This window comes from Indicator indicator, chromosome Z (assembly GCF_027791375.1).
Source record: "Indicator indicator isolate 239-I01 chromosome Z, UM_Iind_1.1, whole genome shotgun sequence".
Classification (NCBI taxonomy): Eukaryota; Metazoa; Chordata; class Aves; order Piciformes; family Indicatoridae; genus Indicator; species Indicator indicator.
Genome location: NC_072053.1, coordinates 64,378,161 through 64,388,365, shown reverse-complemented (window position 1 = coordinate 64,388,365; position 10,205 = coordinate 64,378,161).

Genomic DNA, 10,205 nt, shown 5'->3' with positions numbered 1-10,205 from the left:
CATCTTAGTTGAACTCTTTCCTTAGTGTTGGCTTCACTAAAGTATGGTCATGATTTAGCGGCTACCTCAGTTAAAAGTTGTTAAGGTATTATTTGGATAAGTATGGGATATTCCTAAAGTGTTAGGTACATTTACAAGGCAAGGCAGTACTTTAGAATGTTAGGTAAGACAGGATTTTGCAATTCTGCTGTCAGCATTCTTTTGTGTTTTTTTTTAATTATTTTTTGTTGTTGGATTTTGTTACTAGTTTTTGTTTTGCAAAGAGATCCAGCTGAAAGCATACTCCAGAAAAGGATTTTTAATTGAGTAAATTTCACACACCTCACGCCACTTATTTTCTTGAAGTTTAATGGGTCTGCTTAGAGAAGAGAGTGAATTGCTGGTTTAGAACAACTGGAGCCTGTTCATAGAATCTGTGGATCTAGTACCTCCTCCATAGGTTTATTCTGTGGTTCTATTTATACTTTTCCCCATGACTCTCTAAATCCAAAGTGGATATAGATGTACATGAAGCTGCTTACTGGTTTGTTTTCATTGAGTTCCCCGATTCCAGATGCTACTATAAAATTCATGCAGAAATACCAATTTAAGAGGTCTGCTGCTGAAGAGAACAGACCTTGTTGTTTTACCTGAATTCGTGTAAAGGCCACATCTGAGCAGCTAGATAAATTCTGCCTATCTTTCCTTTATTACATCTGTACTAGCCAGAAATGTTTGTCAGAGTCATCTGCTTACTTCTGATTATTGGCTAATATTGTAACCTTAAATTCAGCATATTAAATGCTTGACAGAATTAGGACCATCCTTCCTTTTCACTACGGTGTGCTTGCTTGCGGAGGCTTTTTGTTGTTGTTCCTGCAAACCACTGATGAACAGCATTATGACTTGTTCAGACCTTTTTTTGAACAGCATCTGTCCTGTGGCATCTGGCTGCTGTTCCTTTACCGAGATCTAAACTAGCTGTAAGTTATCTTGGGTACTTGGCTTGGGGTTAACTTAAGCACTAGACCTCCCAAGAAGCTTAAATTCAATAAATGAGCATGTAAGATTCCTGAACTGTGTGCTGCCATGTTGTTCTGGCAGCAGCTTTCGGAGTTAGGACTAGAGTTGAGCACTGGCTTCAGAATATGAAGGAAATACCTGATGATGTGTGGAGAGGGACTGCAAATGTCACTGCAGTTTTATATCCTGGAATGGGGCAGCTGTGTCACTAAGAAGGGAAAGGGGAAAAAAAGGAAAACTTCAGCAGCAAAGAAGAGATAATTGGGAAAATGCAGTTCTTTACAAAAATTGTACCTCTTCACCAAAAGCTATGTGTAGTATTTGATTGTTCCAGCAATATTAACAATGAGGAAAACTAAAGTTATACCTAATAGCTCTTACAGAATAACTTGTAGCATCTTGAGGCCTAATATCATCCTTATGACAAGTGCTGTATAGAGCAATCTGTTTCTGTGTTGTGTCCCACACTATTGATGTCTGAGAGGTTGAGGCAGAAATGGTGTGATTTGGGGATATAATTTTTGCCACAGGTTTCATAGAACTGTAGCAGTGACCTGTGTGTTACACTACATTTTTAAGACAAAAGTATTTCAACCTGTTTGTTGTTACTTTGAATGATAATAAATTGCTATTAAAATAAGAGAGTTGTTCTTTTATTAATATTTGGGTGGGAAATTGTTTTATTCCCCATTAATCCCTTTCCTGGGCTAAAGTTGGGAGTATCTCTTCTGCAGTCCTGATCAGTTTTTATCTTGGTGTCTGTGGACAAGATGTTCAGAGATCATTCAGTGGTTTTCATCTTTATTACTGCTATTATAAAGATTACAAAATTTCTAAGATCTTGGTTCCCAAAGTATGTTGTATGTTAAGGTGTCTTTTCATTAGAGTAATCTGACACCACCTTCAAATCCATGGACACTAAGCATAGGCCTTTTACCTACTAGGAGCATATCAGTCCTTCAAGCAAATGAAAGCATAAAGCAGGTGGATGAGAGTCCAGTTAGTAATGTAAACTGAAGGAAATCAGCCAGTAGTCTCTGTAGGTATACATGAAGGATGAAAGTTGGGGTGGGAAGAACTGGATGTGACTGGCCTGTGCTGCAATCCTGTGCTTCTACTGATTCAAGCCATGAAAAGCCCCTGGGCATCAGGAAGACATGAACCCTTCTGCTAAGAAATGTTCAACAAGTCTTAGCTGGGAAGTCCAGGGCCAATTTGGGCCAAGTCTGGACTCAGGTGGATTTTGTAGCTTGCTGCGATCCATAGTTCCAGTGTTTATGGGAAAACATGTAATTATGTACTTGGTAAGAAGCTATTAAGTTTAAAGGTTGATGCATACATACTTGTATTCCACCTGAAGCCTTTGTGTTTGCTGTGGAAAGCTCAGCTAAACACTTGCAAAATGAGACAAGCAGGTGGTTAGAGCTGAGTTTTCTATACTACCACTTGGATTCATCCTCCCTCTTTGTATTCCCCTGCTCTGTATCACATTGCCTTATATAAGGTGCTTGCCACTTCACGATCTATCACAGATACATTTCATTTGTGCCTAGGAAACCTCAGATCTTTCCATCAGTACTTCTCTTGAAACTTCCATGGCAAGTGTTAAGATTGCTCTGTTGAAGATTACACGAAAGACTGTAGCAGATTTGGAGGGGAACACATAGGAATTTTCTTTAAGAAGGCTCTAATTGTGTGATCTACCCTTACCAGTATTGTGTGGTCCTGTATGAGGATATCTAAATTTCTTGTCTCTGTTTATGGCTCATACTAGGGAAAAAAACAATGAAAACTCTAGAACTAAATACATCTAGGAGGAGAAGTTGGAGACATGATATTTTGCCTATACACTAGACTGAGGAAGAATGAAGTCTTTAAGTACGTTAAAAGGGGGTGCTATCTTCTGCATGAGATATGACTAGAGGAAGTAGCATTGATCTTGAATTGTAGCAAACAAGACAGATTAGAAGAAACTTCGTAAAGTGAATCAGGAGAGGATATCATCCAGGGCATCAGTGGAACATCTGCTGGGAGGCTTCTGAAGGCTAACATCTTTTGGGACTAGTTTCTGCACAGCTAGCCCTGCCTATGGAAGGGGAAGATGAATGAAAAAGGTTGGTACTTTCGAGCTGTTTGCCTGGGCCTTGATACACATGGGTACCGGCGAAGATCTGACCAAGTCTGTCTTCCTGATGGATTTTCTGACACGTTACCTGCATACATCACTGTAATAAAATGTATATTTTTATATATTTAATATTTCCTGGTGGTGGCATCTTCAAACACTGCCATAACTTATTTACAAAGTACATTTACAGGTTATATTATTCAGTTCTGTGTATTACATTCCACAGATAAAGATAGTTAAATGATTCACACACATCTAAGAATTTCCAATACAGTGATTCAATTTGGAAATAAAGGTGCTGCAGTCTGCAGTTTCCCACAAATGGGATTCTGTGGCAGATAGCCAGGTACTCAGAGCTCACTCCTCTGGCAGGTGTCTTCCCAGGCACTGTGACTATAACTCGAGTTGCCCTTGGCTCAGAGAGGGCTACGGCTTCTCTCCTCTTGTGACCAGTTTAGGGTCTGGAGCTTGCCCTTGGTTCGGAGAGGGCTGGGGGCCTCTCTCTCTCTTGTGTGCTCCATCCCTGGGCTGTAGTCTTTCCATGGCTCTTCTGGGATTCAGCTCACTTGCAGCTTTCCCCTTTCTGTGTTGGTCCAGGTGCAAGGCCCAGGTGTAGCTGTTTCCTGTAAGGACAAGTTCCTCAGTTGCTATTCTGGCAGCATTTGGTTTTTGCTGCTGTCTGGATGAGAACAAGGCAAAGTTCTTGTCTGGTTTAAATACTGTCCAAAGACAATTGGTTACAGAGAAACCTGATAACTGAACCTCTAGAACGGGGCATATCCAAACATGGCCAGGGGCACAACAGTTTACAGCTGTGTTACAAAGTTAATTACACATGCTACATGTTTATTTGGACCTTCTGGACCCCAGGAACTGACCAGGTTTTCACATTCACAGGTGCTTAACCCATTGTCTGGGTTAGGGCACGTTTTGGAGTTTGACCCCTCAGGACAATCACCTGGCAGACCTGATCAACTCACCTTTCTCCAGGAGTTTTTGCTAAACAGCAGTGCTTAAAATCTCTGGGGGAATGATATGACTTGACCTTATTTTAGGACATCTTAATGATTATTTACAATATTATTGTTGTAATATTGCTGGAAAGCAGCCCCATGGAGAAACACCTTGGAATCCTAGTGGATAGTAAGCTATCTGTGAGACAGCAATGTGCCCTTGTGGCCAAGAAGGCCAATGGTATCCTGGGGTGCACTATTAAAAGTATGTCCAGAAAGTCTAGGGAGGTTCTCCCCCTCTACTCTGCCCTGAGACCACATCTAGAGTACTATATCCAATTTTGGGCTCCCCAATTCAAGAAAGACAGGGATCTACTAGAGAGGATCCAACAAAGAGCTGTGAGAATGATCAAGGCACTGGAACATCTCTCATATGAAGAAAGACTGAGAGAACTGGGACTGTTTAGTCTGGAGAAGAGAAAGCTGAAAGGGGATCTTATTAATATCTATAAATATCTGAGGGGTGGATGACAAGAGGAAGGGGACAGGCTTTTTTCAGTGGCACCCAGTAATAGGACAAGGAATAATGGATACAAACTAGAACACAGGAAGTTCCACCTCAACATGAGGAGAAACTTCCTTACTGTGTAGGTGATGGAGCATTGGAACAGGCTGCCCAGAGAGGCTGTGAAGTCTCCTTCTCTGGAGATTTTCAAAAGCCACCCTGGGATGTGTTCCTGTGTGGCCTGCCCTAGGTGATACTGCTTTGGGAGGGGGATTGGACCCAATGATCTCTGGAGGTTCTTTCCAGCCCCTGTGATTCTGTGATATTCCATGTTATTACAAAACCTGGTTGTTTGTCCCATATTTTTCATGAAAAGGGCTATTTCTCGTGATTAACAGATGCTTAACTGGTGGGAGGAAAGGAGGGCAGAAAGGAACATAATTGATAATATTAAGTCAATTGCTCATTGCTGGCAGGTAACTGATAGGAAACCATGGGTGTATCAGGTGTTACTAATAGCTTGGCTAGAATAGGGTGCATGGAAAGCTGTTCAGCTTCAGGCTAACATATGTTGTGCTTCACAGTTGAGTCACATTTTCCTCCTCTTCCTCCCTTCATTCTGAATGTTTCTTATTCTTTTGTCATCATGGGGAGACAGCAAAATCTGAAAATAATCCACATCATGCTTTTAACAGGGCAGTGCAAACAGTCATGGGTAAATCAGCATTTTCAGAGAGAGGCCTCCCATCATCTCATGGGACCCATCTTTACTTTCCAAAGCAGAATGTCACACTTTTGTCTTGCCACCTTCAACGTCTGGTTCCCAGCAGTTGGTGTTGCCTGATGTTGTTGCTTGTATTTATAAGGAGTCTAAGGAGGGTCACAGTATTCAATTTAATGCAGGTTGATTCAATTAACTATCATAATATGCTTCTTCAGTGAGCTGGTTTATGACAGTTTTGCCATTCATGTTTTCATCCCTAGGGTCTTCAGCGTCCAACCAACCAATCTGAAGCTGCTCTCGTCCATTTTCTGATTTCAATGCAGATTTTTGTAGTTTTGTTCATTCCTGTCACACTTTGTTATTGTGGTGCATATAGACACCAAGAAAATTCTGATGAATCACTTGCTCAAATACCACAACAGTTTGAATATCCCTGCTAGCCTGGATCTTAACTCTGTTGCATCTCACAGGCCATGCATCAGAGAGAATGGTAGAAATGTGCCTGGTTAAATGGTTAAATTCCTTGTGTAGCAAGCTGAACAAGACAGTTCAGTACAGTTTCGTGGTTCTGTCTCTTCCCCACACAACTTCCCACCCTGTGTCTGTTGCCTTTACCCAAGAAGGGTGAAGAAACTGACATACAGCAACCTTTTGGCTTATGCCTGTGACTTCTCTCAGCAATTCCTCCTGGTTTGATAACTCCATGTGTGAATAAAGACAAGAAGCAGCGCAGCATCAAAGCAGACTCCAGTTAGGCAGGGCTTTATTTGCCTCTGGGAGGCTGGAGAAAAGCCCATGTACTAAGGAGCTAATGTATACAGTTTCAGCAATGTCTGGAGCAACTGGTTTTCTCTGTTACTGAGGTTGTCAGGTGCAAGTCTTTTCTTGAAGAACAACAAGGCATTGCTTTGAAAATAATCTCTCTGTTGTTACATTTTATTTACATACAGGTATTTGGAGCCCCTGGGGTTCTTGTTCTTGTGGTTTTGTTCACAGCTCCCACAAGCAAAGATTGTCTCATTGATGAAAAGAAGAGAGAACTTAGTAATCATATTGCAACTGCAACAGTGTTAGGGAAAAAACAAACATGTAAGACTCATAACTAAAACCACAAGCAATGGCACCATGATAGCAAAGCTGCTTCTCTGGAAATCCCATGAATTTCCCGTTCTAGGCTGCTAAGCAAACCCTTTCTCTGGATTCACGTCTTTGCTGTTGATTCATTTCATCTTGCTCAGAAGAAACAGGTGATTGATGGCAGAAATTTTAGGTTTGAGATCAGCAGCAGAAGTAGCCATGCTAGCCCAACCCTAGCATGCCTTAACCTGTCCTACCTCCTGCTCTGCAGAGGGCTTGCTGCCCCCACTGAGTGCCTCAGTGGCTCAGAGGAGCACTGCAGATGCTACAGTAGATCTGGGGCAAAGGACTGTAGTGAAGAGCTGAAGCATCTCCTCATAAAACGTAAGATTGATGATGTTTCATTGCCAGGAATAGGAGAAGAAAGCAGGCAGATCTTTGCCCTTTGGAGGAGAAAGACAGACAGAGGAAGTCATGGAAACCACCTGCCTGCCAGGAAATGCCTAAAAGAACAGTCCCCAGTAAGGCATCCTGCCTTGCAAAGGGTGGCAAGATTAGATTATAATAGGGTCCCACAATGATCTCATGAGGAGTGTGAAACAGCCAAAAAAGCAAGGACAGGGTATAAGTACAGTTTGGGTAATGGGTCCCAGTGTTGGCAAGCTGATGGATGAGAGTTGTATGAAGGCAAAACCTGCCCTGCTGCACACTAAGTGCTGCAGAGCAGCTTCACCACATGCCAGAGAGGCAAGCTGATCCCTGGGGCCAGGGCTGAGCTGAAGTCAGCAGCTAGCCCAGCACCCCTGCAAGCTGGTTGGGTTGCTAGGAAGGTGGAACATCTCACACTGTGCTCCTTGATGTGGCTGCAGGGCTCTTCAGCTTTTTGAGGGTCACTTGAGGTCTTACGGTGTCTGTTTCTTTGAGGTGCTGCAGACAGTGACTTGAGCCCAGTGGGAATTAGTTAGTTGCATAAATCTTCACAACAAAACAAACAAACAAACCCCAAAAAACCCCATAGCACCAGGTTGCTTGTGTCCTCCTTGCTTCAGTTAGGGGAGTGACTTCTGGTTGCTATGGCTCCTGGTAAATGTGATGGCAGGTAAGCAGAGGCTGCATGGCCCATGATCTCCCTGTCCTTATGGGAAGTTTCACAATAGGTCCAGGATGGGATGGGCTCCTTGGGGTAGTGTGTCTCATGTTGGTGTCTCACTGACCTTTTGCAGGCATTTTGCCATACTTTCTTTCTCAATTTGCTTTTTTGGTACATTTTTCTTAAGAATTTATGCTTTCTCGGAGATGCTATGTCCCACAATATCCTCCTGTAATGACGATTTCCTTTGCTTTTTATCATAAACTTGGGATTTACTGCTACATGTAAGCTGTATTGGAGTACTGTCTTAAAGCCAGCTTCTTGTCCTTATAGCATGTGAAAAACCATGATAGATATACTTTAAATAGTTAAACTTTATTAAGTACTAAAATTTAGTGAAAACTAAAAAATCCGAATGGGAAAGGGGAATCAGTTTGGGGATTAGTCATTACTGAGTAGGATTTTACAGAGGAGTAAAACTAGCGTACAAATGTAAACTAGCTTTGCATCCACCCACCATACCATGTTTGCTTGCTGAGAAACATCAAGCAAGAATCAGTAGGCACATCATCTGATTTACTGCAGCAAAGGTTCATGGGTCAAAACAATCTAGCAAACATCTCAGACAGCAGATGTACATGCTTGACCTGGGAAAGACCTGCTTGCAAAACATCACTTAGTGATCCCTTGGCCATTTAGTTGCCCAGCAGCCTTTGCCCAGAGCTGTTTGCAGATCTTTGGTATTGCCTGTGTGCCCACTCTCCAAAAGATGTTTCACAGGGACTGCTGCAAGCAAAAAAATTTTCCACCCAGTCCTGCACTCTACCCCTTCCTTTGGCAGATTAGATCCTTGGACAGTTACACAGCATCCATGAGGTTATGGACAAATGTGTTACGCCATGGAGGGCTCCTTTGCCTCTGATATGACCCTTTGCAGTAAGTGTGCAGATTAAACCTCCTCTGTTCCAGCAGCCTTCTCATGTCTTCCTCTGACAGCTCTCTCCTACCAAGCCTCAACCACCTCCCAACAGATGGCAGCAGCCTTGCACATTGCCAGCGCACAAGGCTTGACACTGTGCACAAGGTTTGACACTGTGTACAAGGCCTGACACTGTGCACAAAAATTATGCTTTTGTCTGGCAATTTTGGGGATGTTTTTCATCCCTAATCACCCAAAGACCTTTTGTTTTCCAGACAAATGTAGTCCAATAAAGAGACTAACTCCTTTCCTCTATCTCTTCCCAAGACCTTCACAAGTGCCTTGTTTCTTCTAACAACATCAACTTTTGAAGGCAGGTTTTGTCAGCACTGACACTTCTCCTCTTTCTCTTCTACTACTGCCCTTAAGTCCATTTCTTCTTCCTTTCATCTTTCTTGATTCAGTACTGCCTTTTCTTCATCCCCTTGTGTGATTGGGGGAGCTTTTTCTTCTCTGTACCTGCATCTTCAGAGCAACACCTCTTCTTAGAAGGCAACTGAAGGGTGAGGGAGGTCCTTTTGCTTAAGACCTCAGCATTGGTCTGTAAAAGCAAAAAAACCATAGGCTCCAGAAAATGTGTGAAGTTTTAGATACATTTTTTCCCCTAATTTAAAAAAATAATCATGCCAGGCCATCTGTTGCTAGTGTAAAAAAAAAAAAAAAAGATGTAAATAGATGATACATAGTGTACAGAGTATCACATGAGTGCTCCATCTGCTGTGAGGAAAGTCACCATTCCCCAGCAACAACACTGAGTGCTGAAGTGCAATACAGGGTTTGGAGCAGACTTAGGCTTTCCAAAGGCATAACCAGCTCTAAAGGCTGCCCCAAAAGGAAAATAACTCAAACAAGAGTGGATAGAGAAGATCTTTGCATATCAATCCCTTCTGTTTTTCTGGCAAGAAGCAATAATGGCTGCGCTAGGCACAGGATAAGTTATACTATGCTCTTGTTCCAGACTCTTCCCAAACTCAGGAATCCCACTCCTTTACTTATATTTTCAAGGTTTACCTGGCAGCCAACAAACTAGCAAGTGAGATACAGATTTACCTAATGAGAGCAGAAGGCTCCTGCAACGTCAAAGTCCTTGGACAATGAAGTGGCAGGTGAGATACAGCTTTGATAAACATGAAATAGTTTGGTGTGCTCAGTAAAGATCAGAAAAGGAAATAAAAGGTTGAGAATTACTGTGAAGAGAATACAAGTATTAATTAATTCATTCTTTGATGTGTCTGCATTGTGAACCCTCCATCTAGTTCTGGTCTCCCTGTGAGTGAAGTGACAGGACAAGACCTATTCTGAAGCACCAGAAGTACGGAACAGGTCTGTGCTAGAACATGGCAAAAGGTACTAGGACTTCTAACCTGCAAAACAGAGAATGTATGGTAGAAGCATAAGAAACCACAACTCAAATGGCAAACATGAACAGCAAATCACTGCTTCTCATGCCACTAGGTCTGCGTGACCACCCATGAAGTTAGCAGAAAACGATGAGCTGAAGTCTTCACAAGACACACAGTTAACTTCTGCTGCTGGAGCTGAGCTTGTGACGTTTCCAAAGGCTTCTAAACAAATCTGTGGCACAAATTCCATGATAACTGTTAAATGTGGAGGCTCCAGAGCAACCTCTGCCTCATCATCAGCAGATGGAGGATGATCTTTTAATCCACTTGACTCTTTCTGAAGTGTCTGCTATTAGCCAGCAGCTGTATCAAACGGCCACATAGTGTCACCAGTTTAGGAGCAG